Below are 16,075 nucleotides of genomic sequence, written 5' to 3' on the forward strand. Positions count from 1 at the left end.
CCCGCTAGACAGTCACGCGTTGCGCCTCGTCTCGTGTTGGCTTCGCGAAACGCTATCGCGCCACAAACGTCACCCACAACGGTCACCACAACATATTAACAGTCTTATTATTTTAATTGTCATATAGTGTTGTAACAATGCCAAGACAATGTTATTCTTACAATACATAATATTGTATATGGTATTACCACAGCTCAGCGGCGTCAACACTGCTCCGAGACGTCGTCGTAATATTATTTGCAAATAGGTAATATTTTTATTATGATACGATTTAATACATTTACCTAATTATACTGTTTATTATAATTTATAATACACACTCATTGCACAAAATTGTTTCCCCCAATCATCCCTCACTAATACTAGAGTATTTATAGGTTAGTTAACGTATCGTTTATAGACATTTATGATAGTCATGTATATATAAATATATATAGAAAATAACTATTTTATTTTATAAACACAAGTAGTAGGTAAGTATCTACGTCGGATCGTTTAAACGTCTTTTAGAATTCGAGACGTTAAATTTAACAGTTTCTTTAAAATCAAATAATGACCTCCTATTACATTTTAACGAGCCGTTAAATTTACGAAATCTCTATAAGGCCACCCTCGGGAGTTGTACATGTTAATTGTTATTATATCATTTATATCTATTTAATATAATTTAATGGTATGCATAATACTCGGTTAGTTTGATATAATATGATTATAACATTTAACATATTATTTATGTATATTATGTATCATAAACTCACGAGAATACAAATGCAATAGGACGCCAGATGACTGGAAACATGGAGACTTGGAGATTACGCGTTAACGATAATAATAATAATACTATTCTACGGAATGAAGCTCGCGACCCGTTATAATTGGATCAGTAATCAGACCGTATTGACAATATCGTTTGTTAGTTATACCTATATAGTTGTATTATTTCATTTTTTTTTCATATTTTGTTACCCCCCGTGACGAGTTTTTGTGTTTAAATAAAATAAAATAAAAAGATACGACGGCCAACGGCAGGCTCTTTATTGTATTTAGAATAAGCATTCTATAATTTAATAAGTTCCATATTTTTATGCCGCCAAGCTTCGTTTTTCCTATAATATGAATCCCTGAGGAACAACCTACGAAAATGAATGATTTGTAAACATTTTCATTGAAACAAATATATTTATACAATTTTTTCTTTGATTCAAAAATCAAAAACACTTACTACAATCTTGCTTAGGATACTTAATTATAGTTAATACATTATGAGTTATTATTGTAATATTATTATTGTTATTAAATATGATATAATTTATAATTATTGGATTTAGGATATTTCATAGAGATTATATTTTATTAATACATTAAGTCTTTCAAGTTATACCTAATAATTCAAATCACGTTAACAAAATTTTATTATTTATTTTAAAAACAGTCATCTACAATTTTTTGACTAAGTATTTTTTGAGCTAAGATTAAACATTTTAAAATAAACCATCCTAATAATCACGTGTACAGTTTTTTCTTAAAGTTCAAATTGCTCTTAAACGTATTATTTTCACGAGTCATGACTAGGTGTATAATACTATAGTACCTACCTGTCCTACCTATATTATATAAAAAAAATGATAATATATATACCATACATATTTATAAATATTCAATTTAGTTTTGCTTTATGTTTTAACACTCATGAATTAATAAAGCGCCTAGGAGTTAAATTGATACTAAAATATTAGACTTTTGATAAAAAACAAATTAATACTGAAATTTTTCAACAAAGAGAATGTACTTTGAATAAATTTGCAATCGTATCTCAAAAATGTCATTTCAATTATTTATTTAAACCTCGCTGCTTATTTTGACAATATTATAAAAATTTTAAAACTTAAATTTTTAATATAAGGTTGAAATTGAAAAAACACAAATTGTTATTTTATTCAATACCAATATTTTTAAATCTTGATTTATTAATTTCTTATGAGTTACTATATATATTATAATATAAACCAAATTACGTTCAAAATAACTGATCTTTGAATTCTATAATTTATTATTGATTTCCAATTTATAATAATGTCCTGCTTTTGACCTAAGTGAAGTGAGACGAGTGGCCCACATCTTTAAACTGTTTGGTATTTTATACAATTTTTGATAAAATGTGTAATTCTGGGTTTCAAACCTTTAAATTTTAGACATTTTAATAATAAATCTTCACTAAAGTTTTATAATATAGGTACATTTTTAAATTTAAAAACACTATTATTTTTGATTTATTTTAATAGAATTTGTTCTTTTGAGTATTCTGACTAGAATTTTTATTACATGGTTGTTCATAACATGAGATTTATTACATTATATTTATTACCTAACCTATTGCCATTTTAGTAAAAAACTTAAAATTGTATAGATAAAGTTAAAATTAATTAATATAAGCAGAAACATAGAACTAATACGACACAATTGCTTTCAAATATACAGTAAATCATCATCTCGTTCCGTATGCAGGTAAGAACTTTGCTCCAATTTCGATATTTGGTAAGAAATCAAATAAAATATGTACCTAAAAAATTTAGCGCACGATATTATTATATTTGCTTTTTTCACTCTAACGTGAGTGGTATTTATTTTGAATAAATTTTATTTACTGATGAGATTATGTTTTTAATTTATACATAAGCTATTATTCTTGACAAAGTAATATTTTATTAAACTATATAATATATAATTACTTAATGATAATTTTTTAAGACTTGGGGAATATTTTAAACATTTCGTTTGGCCCCCATCTTAGAATCAATAATATTATAAATCACGTATTTCTTAAAAATAAAAAGATATTTTATTTTCTTATAATGTATCTTTTTAAATTTTCATTATTATTTTGGTAATAATTGATCATAGCAAATATATTTAGTTAGTACTGTAAAGTATATAAAAGAATTTAATAAGGTAGTTTAAAATATAAACTAGGAATGATTAAAATATAATATTACTCTTACTATCTAATGCATCTATAACAATATTTGATTAGTTTTAGCTTTATAATATTAGTATAGTGATTTGTTAGAGAAAAAAAAATAATTTGAATTATTGTTTTATTTATAATATAGACTTAGTTAATCCAATAGATAGAATAAATTATTTTTGAAAATGTATCAGCATTTTATTATTAGTGGGAGAACTTCAATAAACTCGTAAAAGGTAAGGCTTTTTTGTAACTTATTTTAGGCATAAGCTAAAGAAAGTATTACTAAAAGTTGCTCTTTGTAACAATATATTTTTATTTTAATAGATTAAAAATATTACTGAAGGAACTTCTAGTTTTATTACTACCAGCTTTTGTAAAAGTTATCAACTTATTTTATTCTTAAAATCACTTTTTGGGATATGAAACAATAGTCCTATATTAATTCATTGACACGGACTTAAATTTTTTGATGAAAAAACTGTGAAATTTTAGTTAATGTAAGCTGATTTGTATTCCAAAATATTCAAGAAATATAATATTATTCACTATTCAGTAGGTAGGTAGGTACTTAGTAAAAAAACAATAAAGATCAAACATTGTTTTAAAAAGTTTGAGTGATGGAAAATAAATTTCCAAGGTAATATATATTTTAGTTAAATTATATGTTTATTGACCTACTTACATTTATTTATTAAAATAATATTTTGTAAAAATAGTATCACATCTAATGTTTATTCAAAATTATTGATATCACATCCATGTCGTTATAAATCTTAAAAATAATGGAAAATATTCGCTAATAAGTGTTTTTTTTTTGTTTAAATAGAATAGTTTTCACTAAAAATGTGAAATTCTGTGTTTGATTTATCCCAGAAATAATAAAACAAAATAGGAATATTTACTTTATTAATTAGGGATATGTTTTTATAAATTTAAATACATAAACTTATAACATTAAATTGATGGAGACGACAGCTGGACATCTTGAGAGAAGCGCGTGGTTTTAATCGCCAATTTATTGTTTTATTCCTAATTTTATACTGGAAAGCTTCTTCAGTTGAGTTAAGTCTTAGGTGAAATTTTTCAATCATTTATTAATCCAATACTTAGTACAATATTTCACCGTCTTTATGCATAAACTAAGCTTTTAGAGTTACTCTAGGAAATTTAATTTATGCCTTCTTCGGTTTTTAATTTTTGATAAAGATGCGGTGCCCACATAGCCTCGCTAAATTGCGTATATGTTTTGAGTGGCGTAGTTATTATTGACGTATATTATACTTTATAGTTGTGATTATTTTAATTTATGGCGCTGAGCTACCTATAGCTTATTGGAGATCTTAATATTTTGTTTAATGTATGTGCAAGGTTTATTATTTTATTAATGTATATTTTTTAGGTTAGTTTTTCTATAGATACTCAGAGATGTCTATTTAATTAACCGATGTTTATAATTCTAATGTATGAGTTTATTTTTAATTAATTTTGGAGTTAAGTTTGTATATTTCCTTAGGCTAAATTATTTTTGTCCTCATGTGATACTTGTTTTAGGTGAATTTCTATTTTGTTAATCATTTTTATATTAGATCTACTAAGTTATCTAAGTGACTTGTTCAATTTTCTAGATTTTTGTATTTTCTTATCTAAGAATATTGCAATTTTTTAAAAAATATTTATGATTTATAAGATACCTACTATATTATTATAGTAGCTTTAATTTCAACTAATAATTAAGTTACCTGTTATCAACTATATTAAGTTCTACACGATTTAACGTTTTAATATGAGAGACATAGATCGACACAGAATAGAATCGATAATGTCTACCGTTAAAAGTTTTCTGTTATTGAGAGCGCCAAACGCGTTATTTTATTTATGATATAAGTGCACGACAAAAAAATAAACGTCAAATATTTAGAGAACTTTATTATTAAGAGATAACGTATGTATAGGTTCTTTATACTAGAACTTGTTTTACTTTATACTAACACATAATTATATTTTATCAATTGTAATTTTTATGAATAAATTCAATAGTTAACTCATTTTATGAAATTAATAACAGTATAATATATTAAAATATATTCGATATTAATGTTAACATAATTTATGAAGTAGGTAATTTGGTATTAATTAATAATAACAGGTGACTTGTGACTTTGACCTAACCGAACTATTATACAAATACCTTTTTACTACTTTAATATATTTTAAATGAATGATAATCATATATTTTATTTGCATAATATGTCCTATTTTTAACATAAATATCAGTTTTACTACTATTCTTTTTATTTTAAATTTAACTATGTCCTATATCTTAACAAAGTTTTAGCATACGATTTACATGAATTAATTCACTTGTCTTGTTCTTTTCAAAGCACTATGAAGATCCCTTTTTTATTTTAATTGACACATTATTATGTTAGGTAGTGCAGTATAGTGTCGATGGCGTTAGCATTCAAATAAAAATGAAGTGAACAATATGTTCTCATTTTATCATAGTATATCTTATTAATAGTGTTTATAATGTAGACATCGATGGTACTTAACGTAGAAATGTGCCTATCATTGAAAATGACCTGTTATCGAGAATGTCAATATAACAAGTTTAGTCATTATATTTATGATGAAACCAAAAAAATAAAAAATAAAATAAAAATACGTCCACTATCAAGAGGTTTATTTTTATTATTGTTAATGTAAATTAAGGCTGTTTGTAGAACTTATCATATTTTTACATAATATGTAATTGTGAATGTATGCAATGTCTTATAATGTGGTTAATTTCATAATTTAATGAATGCAATTCATTTTAAACAAATGTTATTAATATATAATATGTCATCAATCTTTTATAAAGTACCAAATAAAATGATGATAATATTCCAATTTTTTTTAATGAGCTTCAAAAGTTTTAACATAAAACTTTGTACACCATTAAGAGATGGTTTTAGTTAGTTTTCAAGTTAAGTAAGTATAGATACGTTTATATTTTCAATAATAAGTTGAAATAATTAACAATATGTATTATATTATGTATCGAATAGTTAAATTAAATGGTTTACTAATTTAATGTATTGGTGCATTGAATATATAATTATAGTTAGATAATTCATCGTTAGGTAATAAAAACAATACACGTAGCAGTAATGTCTATATTTTGTACATAGCCGAGATATTTTATAATCTTACGAGTATATTATTATTAATAAATGACTGAAAAAATATTTTATATTTTAAATGGAAGTAAGAACACATAATTATTGTATTTTATAATGATGTGTTTTTTTACATGGTTTTTGGGATACTAAACTTCAAGAGTTTTGTATACCTATATAAGTCCTCTTATAGATTAGAAGTGGACACTGGACAAACATAGTACTTCCAATGTGGCAGAATTTCAGAATTCCCATTAATTCTCATGAAAAAACATAATATAAAACAATTTTAGGTTATTTTAAATTTTAAATTTCAGAGGTATTTTGTACATATAATTTAGGTATATTATGTCTGAAATGGTAAATACTAATTTTAAAATATTCATGAGATTGAAAATGTTTGCTTTAAAGTTTATCATGAACATAAAAATCAATAACTATGACTAGTAGTCACTTTTATTCATAAAAATGCATATAATGCAATCATAATTTTTCCCCTACAATTTTAATTTAAAAAACTGGGATTTAAGCTTTAATAAATTTGGTTAAAATGTTTATTACAATATTTATGTTAAGTATTATGTAATTAGTGTTGGTATATTACCTCCATATCAGTACTATAGACATTATGTTATATTTTTAAGGTTAAACTAAATTAAAAAACTTAACAACAATTTATCATTATCATTCATATACCTAGTAATATAAATGATAATTGGATTAAAATCATTTTAATTTTAACATTCAGGCATAAGTAGATACCTCTTTTTACTGCACCATTATATTAATATACCATGAGTTATTCAAAATTTGAGTTTATATTCAACTTAAAGAAAAAGGAAGTTAGGAAGTTGTATTTAGTATAATAATAATAAAAGAAAATACCTATGTTTTCCTTTTTTTGTAAACGCAGAGTTAATAGAGAACAGCTATGTATCCCACAGGCATTGTAGAGCCTATTTAAAAAAATTTGCAATATGAATGTTCAAAATAAAAAATAGATATTTACTAGGTACTCATGTTATGTATACAATATACAAACATAATATAAAGTCAGTTTCATAAAAATAAATATTCTATATGTTGGAATATATTAGGCGAATAAACGTTTCGTTTTATTTTATAGAGAATACAATATAAATAATTTACTAAAATGAAAAATAAACATCCAATAAATAAAAAGAGGGTAAGTCGTGGATGTCGCTCTGCTGTACAGTAGGTTACTGTAATGGATGGGATTAAATTTGAATGCAATGATAGGTATCATTGTATACGAAAAACGATTCTGAACGGAGATGATTTGTCAGTCTAGGATATATTATATTTAAATATTGTCATATATTCTATTTTGAAACAAATATTTTATTTTTCAATTAAGACGCATTTGCATAAGGCATGGTTAATCAATTAGTGTAGTATCATGTAGTTATCATAATTCATAATACCTTATATTATCATAGATATACATATACCTGGTTTGAGGATAAATCGTTATCATTACGCGAATTTATAAAAATTTAAAACTAAAACGCTCAAAACATTTTTCCTATTATGACGCTTCAAATTTTCTCTATAGCTATTTGAAGCAAAACTTATGGAAAACTTAGTGTTGAATTTTATAACCTTAGATAAAAATACAATCAATATTATGAATTTTGAACTACAAAATAATTCGCAAATATTCATGGTTTTGACGAATATTTGTCAATATTTGAAATTCAAATGCTAATAAAAATTTAATTTGCATTTCCGGTGGACATGTTTTTTGTGATAAAGATTGAAAAACTTGTAAGGAATCTTATATTAAATTTTTAAATCTTAGTTTAAAAAATACAATTTTTTATTAATTTCTAGCTTAAAATAATTTGTCAATTTTTGTGATTTTACGTATTTTGTCAAAATTCAAACTTTGAATGCTTATAAAAAAAAATTGTAACTACGAATTTCTTTTATTTTTCAACTGCTATTGTAATAATATGTTAATAGCAATTTTATTAACATTCGGTGAATATTTCATGTATCAATGGTCATTCGTTTTAAAGTTACATCAAAAATCAAAATCGATTTTATCGAAAACTGATTGTACGTAAAATTTCCTGTTTTTCCATTAATTTTTAGTTTGTTTATCCTGATTATTTAGAAAAATATTAAGAATTTTTTACTTTTGATCCCCCAAAGTATCAACTAGATTCACTTTCTGATTCAACAAGGTACTGAAATTAAAAGTCGAAGCATTTTTACTGCCCCATAACGTAATGACAAACACAAAAAAAAATATTCATGGTTTTGACGAATTTTTGCCAATATTTGAACTTCAAATGCTAATAAAAAAAAATTGTGCCTATGTATTCTTATAATTTTTTATTCACTATAAGCATAAATTTGGAACTGAGGAACTTTGTATTAAATTTTCAAGTATTTTGATAGGGTCAAAAAATTTTATCGACACTTCAAAAAAATGTTTTCAGACAAATTGAAAATTTCAGTCATCTATAAATATCTCAAAAAAAGTGAAAATATTTTGAAAATTATATCGTGTAAATAAAATGCCAATCTTAATAACTGGTAAAATTTTCATGTATCTGTAGGTGTAGGAACGGTTTGGATCTTAAATAAATAAATACTACAACGTATTATTTAGACACACACGTTTATTATCCGAATATTTATATATATATATTACGATTGTCACTGCGTACGACGTTGACGGCGGTCCGGCTAAAGCTGTCGCCGCCGTCACCGCCGCTGGCCGGGCCGGCGGCCGTGCCGCAGGCGGCGGCCAGACCGGTTGTCGGTCGCGATCTCGCGGACGTCGATAGAGACGCCGCGGTCGTTGCGATAACGACCGCGACATATCTACGACTTATACTTTTTGAATAATAACAAATATTTAAAATCGTTTCAGGATAAATCGTTATCGTTACGCTATTTCGAAAAGATTTAAAATTCAAACGCACTTAAATTTTTTCCTATAACGATGCATCGAGTTTTCTCTATAGCTACTTGAAGGAAAACTTATTTGAAACTTAGTGTTGTATTTTTAAATCTTAATTATAAACACAAATAATTTTATGATTTTTCAACTTCAAAATTATTTGCAAATTTTCGTGTTTTCAACAGATTTCGTAAAAGTTTGAACTATAAACGCTTATAAAAAATAATTTTGAGTAACGATTTTCAATTTTTTTTTAGCTACAATAAAAACAACTCGTATGGAACCTTATATTAAATTTTCAAGTTTTTTTGGTCATCCAATAATTTTTTACCGACACTTCAAAAAAATAATAATAATAATAATCATAAATATACTCATAATAATCGAAAATTTCAGTTGTCTATAAATAACTAAAAAAAGTCAAACATTTTTGAAAATTAAACTGTATATAGGTAACACTAACATAAACATTTGGTGAAAATTTCAAGTGTTTACAGTGATTAGTTTTTGAATTACAACCATATAAAAAAATCGATTCGGTCGAAAGCTGGTAAAAATTCCCGTTTTTCAGTCATTTTTTTTTTGTTTTTCTCAATTTTTTTGAAAACTGTTGGAAAATGTTTATTTTTGACCTCTATAATGTACCAAGGATCTTCAATTTTACATAGGAAACCACCCCCAAAGTTAAATTGAAGCATTTATCGGAGAAATCTAAAATACGGGTAAATGAGAACTATAAATAATTACATAACACTTGTTTTCTATAAAATTGATTTATTTTTTTGTGGTTCATAAGTAGACACTTACATTTTCAATTTTACATAAATATTTAATAATACATTTTTTTTTGTAATTTTCCAAATATATTTTAGAAAGTTTGTTATGAAATTTAATTCATAAATTTATTTCAATTTAATTTATCAACTAATATACTAATATGACTAAATATGACTTATTTCAGTTATCTCGATATTTTAAAAACTATTTAAAGACCATTTAAGACTAATTAAATAGGCGAGTGATCGATTGATATATGTAGGATATCAGTTACTGCCTGTTGGTAATTTATTGTAAGTTGTATTGAAACTTCGGTATTATCTGTAATCATAGTGATGATCGAGCCATTGTTAGATTCACTGTAGTTTAAAATTTAGCTTTTTATTTTTTCAGCTTTTATAGCAGTCTTTTGTTTTAGGTTCTTCACCGAATTTCACACACTAACACAGATTTTTATAATTGTTATTTCGGGTATGCCCAAAGGACAAAAGACAAATATTTTTTTATTGCAAATTGCTTAATACATTATTTTTTTTGGAAATGCTAAAGTATTTAAATATTTAAATAAAAGATCAGTTAGAAGAATTGGGTAGTTTCTGAGTAATTAAACATTTATTACGTATAGGATAGTAATCCTTAATAATGGTTTAACATAAATATAAAATAAATTAAATATTTATTCTAGTACCTACTTTTAATATTCAAACATTTTTACAAATATAAAATACTAATATTATATTTGAATGAATTACCAATTTCAACTTTTTTATATAAAAAAACCATAGAAAATATATATTTAATTATATTATCATGGATTATTATTCTTAGTACCTACATAAAGTTAATAGTAATAAGAAACTACACATGTGAATATCGATTTATACTTATATAGCAACATTTAAAAATAATATTCACTAAAAATCAATAAAAAATGAAATTTTGTGTCAATACAAAAATAATTAAAAATAAACGGTATAAAAAAATCTAAGTATGTATTTAAAATATGATATTACTGTATAATTCTAAAAAAAATAATTTGAATTAAGTCATTATTAAAGGAAAAAATTGTGGGAATATGCTTGTTGAATTATCCGTTGTAGTTGAGTGAATTTGGACCACTTGTAGGCTGTATTTTAATGTTTACATTCAAAAATTTAAAAATATGTCTTTATTCTCTCATTTTTTTTTTGTTTTTTATGAGTTATAAATTTAATCATAATAAAACCTTGTATTTTTAATTTAATGTTTGTACATTTTATACAAGTTTAAATTCATTTTAATAATTAAGAAATATATGATTTATCATTAGATTAAATATAATAAATATAATAATAACAAAACATTTTCCGATTACGTGGAAAAAGCACATCTAGACTAGTAATATTATATCTGTCAGTGTATTTTGTTCAAACCATTTCATATAGGGTATATTATTTAATCTGAAAAACTTTAGAAAAAAAAACAAGTTTAAAGTTATTCATAAATTAACTCTAGTCATTATTTCATTATTTATTTTTTGTATTTATGATATGATTGAATTGAAAATAATAGTAAAATACCTAACCCATTAATTGGTTTTGATCTCAGAACAGTTACTTGGTAAGAAAATTGCGAATAGAATATAGTATATTATAGTTTTAATAAATTCGTTTTTCTCATTTTTTATTCAACAATATTATAATTTTATAAAACATATTTTTTATCGTACCCATAATTTCTTCCATGTCATAAATTAATAGAATACATGTTTTCACTTAAGCGTATACTTAATTGAATACTTTAATGGTACTGAAAAATAAAATTACATAAAATAATATCACATAATATAATATATTCTCAAACGATATTGATAATTTTAATTACATTTGGATATTATTTTAGATGTTCAACATATTAATTATATTAATTATATTTTAATTTTATTTATATAAAATGATGAATTCTATTAAAAAATACATATAAATAATTTATTTAAATTTCCACGTATCTAGAATTTAAAAAGGACAAACTCGAGTTGGGTCCCAGATTTCAAAAACAGCACGAGTTGGGTCCCGGTATACTTTATGGAGTACATTAGTTGGGTCCCGGTATATTTTTTGAGGTACATGAGTTGGTCCCGGTATATTTTTTGAAGCACATGAGTTGGGCCCCGGTATATTTTATGCAAAGGTGGGCAAGTTAATGAAAATAATTGAATAAAATTAATTAAAATTAAAGTTAAGATATAAAATAAAATTAACTTAACTCAGTAAAAAAATTTATTAATTTTTTTCCAAGTCTTAATATTCATAAGTCATAAATTGCACGAGTATTTTGGTTTGTATAAACATTTACCAAGTTAAACTGTACTGTTGTAAACATAAAACTTTTTATTTTTTTTATTTTTAATCTAGAATTTATACAATCTATACTACAAAAAAGTACAATAAGCATAATGTATGTTTAATTAAGTGCAATAGCTTGAATGTCTTGAGTAACATAAAATTTAAAATTATTATTATAGTACATACTACATTATTACTATTTACTAGAAAGTTATAGGCCACATCTATACATAAAAACATCTACAGGGTGATTCTTTTATCAAACAACACTCATTATTTAAAAAAGTATTGACTTTTTCAAAATATTTTTTTACGTAGTTTCAAGTTGTTAAAAAACCAACGCTTTTATTAAAAAATTATATTTTTAAATATTTTTTATCCTAATCATTTTTTAAGTTTTTTACTTTTTTGAATGGCAACATAGTTTTTTAATTTCATATTCCAAAGCAGAATATTTTTCTAAAAATGTTGATAAATAAAAATCGAATTTAGGACGAGTAGTTTATGAGTTATAAGTATTTTAAGTTTAGACAAGCGGAGCAGTGGACAAACATTTTGCGGGGTAACCCCGTACCACTTCACTCTGCCAAACTAAACTTTAAATACCTAGGTATAACTCATAAACTACTAGTGCTAAATTCGAAATTTTAATGTAATAATTAATAAAAAAAAATAGCTTTATTAATTTATGAAATTTTAAGTATAGGTTACCATTTGAAAATCAAAAGTTGATAGTGGTTTACCAAATAAATATAAGGGTGAAAAATATAAAAAATTTTGAAAAAAAAAAATTTGAAAAAGTCAATACTTTTTTAAATAATGAGTGGTTGTTTGATAAAAGAATCACATCGTCCATCATTGATTGCATCGTGTTATACGTCTTTTTAAAATAATAAACAATATATTCAGTGACAGTGGAAGGCGTGTGCGACCGGCACTGACAATTTACCGAGGACCCAATTCGAGTATTATCAAATATTACCGAGGACCCAATTCGAGTATTATCAAATATTACCGCGGATCCAATTCGAGTATTATCAAATAATACCGCGGACCCAACTCGTGTTTTTTTTAAGGGATCAAATATCTCGGGACCCAACTCGCGTTTTCCCTTTAAAAATATAATTACATGATATAAATAAAGCTCAATAATTTCCATTTAATGCCTAACTCATAATGGTTCTTAAATACTTATATTGCGGATTTATAGCTTTGTGATATTAACAAAACCAAAATCGTTTTTATGTTTTCGAAAAGTATCTTTTAAAAGAATTGTTATTATTATTTTGTTAAAAGTATTATTGTTACCTATATCTACTAATAGTTAATACCAATAATCTTCATAAATTCAACCAAGCTTATGTTTTTCACTGTAACTATACTAGAATGAATTCGGTATAAATTATATTTATTTCCGGTATTTATTCCGAAAGTAATATTCCTGATTATACAAATAAAGGTATATATAAAAAAAAAATGTATATCATGTACCTACTCAAAAACCCATTCTCAGTCTAGTGAATTTACCTTACTACTCGAACACGTTCGAATCCCTACCCGAGTAGGTCGAGTGGAAGTCATTGTGGACTTTGTTTACCATTTGTCGTCATTCAAATTGAGAAAGAGTGTTGTATTATTTGTTGACAGAAGATGGGTAAAGAAACTTAATGAGGGAAGCGTACACTTTAATATTTGTTTTTCTTGCAAATAAACATTCATTTTATTTTATACAAATTTTTTAAATTTAACTAGCTTATGAATATTAATATTAAATACATATTATATATCTAACCTAACTATTCAAATTATATGAATAATTATTTCAGTATACATGTTAATACATTATAGGCATCAGATCTAGTTAGTATTGTTAAAGTTTTATTCATATTAAACGTTCAATATTTTGTGTTAGCTACCAATATTTATTTTAGGATGCATAAGAAAAAAAATAAAATTTTAACAATTCAAATCATTTAAAAAAAAAAATTATTTCATATTTAATTCTGCAAAAAAAAAATTACTTACATTTTTTGACACGATTAGGTTTGTATTACTCATTATAGTATGTAGGTACTAATATGATAAACATTATTATTGTAGAAGTTTTCATCATTATGTCTTTATTTATTATGCATCGATTTTCTTGACTTCGAATTATCGTTTTTAGTATGGTCGGATCATTATTAAACACACTATTCTAATAAATTACTTAATTAATTCGTTTTTAATACGATCGTATTATACACATAATTAATTATTTACTTGATTGTAATTTAATGGTTTGAAATGGAAACCGTTTATAATAATAATAATAATAATAATAATTTATAATAATTATGGTTTACATGTTGTTTAGTATATTATAATGCGTAATTTAGTAACTATACTCTATTATAGTCTATTAAGTATATATATTATTTTAATTAATTATTTAAATGATAATGTTGTTAATATTGGCTTCGAGAATAGTTATTATTTATATGTTTTATAAAAACTTTGTTTAAAAAGCTGTTATTTCAATGGACTATTTTATATGTATTATGTATATTTAAGTTTTTATAATATTTAATTAATTTTAAATCATAGAAGACTCAATTTTTGAACAAAAATATTTTATTTTTATAGAATATTATGTGTTGTAGGTATATGTTTATAAATATATAATACAGAGTGACTGAAAATAAATTATTACAATCCCATTATTTTTATTACAAAAATACAAAATATATATAATAAATAATTTTATATAAGGTTTAAGGGCTATCATCGATTCTGTCTGATATCATTTACACTTCTACTACGCGTATTATTATTTATTTTTCAGTTTAAAAGTATTCCGACTAAGCTGTAATAACCATTTCACTAGACTTCACTTGCAGTCGTTATCAGTATCACTGTTTCCCTATAGTATTTTTTTTTTTTTATTATTATTATACTAAAGTTGAATTGAAAATACTACGTAGCGCATTAGTTTTTTTTCTAACCTTATAATTTGTTTTCTTTGATACACCGTTATTACTTATTGTCTATTAACTAACGGCTAAAGTCTATTAATCCATTAGATACATTAATATAATATATGAGCATAAAATGTTTTTATATTACTCTTATTATGGTCGTTGGTCCCGAACAACCTAAAATAGATTATTTGGATCATAGCAATTAACAATATATCGACATTCGCACTTAAGCTGTATTTTGAAAGCACAAGTATCTGAATAGTTCAACGAGAAAAAAAGGTATTCATTGGAGAAAGTAGTGGATAATATTCTGAATAATGATACAGGAATACAATTTAGAAAATCGCCTATAATAATATTTACATACTGATGTTTGCGTATTCCCGTATGTCAAGTATAAAACTAGAAACTAATTTTAACGTGGTATGTTGTTCAATAAGCTCTTCGAATTGAGGTACGATGTCTAGGCTTAAATGATAGATTTCTGATCTTGGGACCTTCTCATTGCGTCATAAGCGTTTACCATTTCATTAAAAGAAACTTAACCAAACTGTCGTTATCAGTAGGTACGAGTTATCCAACGCGTTGTATTGAGTCTATTATCTTATTCATAACACTATACTAGTAGGTAGTTGATTTTGTTGTTTATATTTGAGAACTCATAAGGGTAAGAATGATACAAATATTATATGGATATGATACCGTTTTGACTTTATATGACGGAATAAGTACGAAATAAACGACCTTTATCACTCAACTTTACAAATAGTAATTATTTACCTAATATCGTAACTAATAATGTCTTTTAAACATAAAAATAACTATAGAGACAGTGATATCAGCATAATATAAAAAAATGTGTAGTTCGACCAGATATTTAATAAATTATTATTTTACACAATATTACAGATTAGTATAATTATTCTGATTAAATGGTACTGGCAAAGAGA

General features: G+C 24.4%; 1 protein-coding gene across 2 annotated transcripts in view; it reads left to right on the plus strand.

Moving 5' to 3' along the window:
- LOC107169403 (uncharacterized) overlaps positions 1–16,075 on the plus strand; it is a 332,658-nt gene continuing 316,583 nt past the window's right edge. For both annotated transcript variants that reach the window (XM_089216823.1, XM_089216824.1), the window contains exon 1: positions 1–247. The gene's annotated coding sequence lies outside the window, so the exon portion shown is untranslated. The remainder of the gene's footprint in view (positions 248–16,075) is intronic.

This window comes from Diuraphis noxia, unplaced genomic scaffold, assembly GCF_037042655.1.
Source record: "Diuraphis noxia isolate RWA-SAM2 unplaced genomic scaffold, SU_Dnox_SAM2 contig0001, whole genome shotgun sequence".
NCBI lineage: Eukaryota > Metazoa > Arthropoda > Insecta > Hemiptera > Aphididae > Diuraphis > Diuraphis noxia.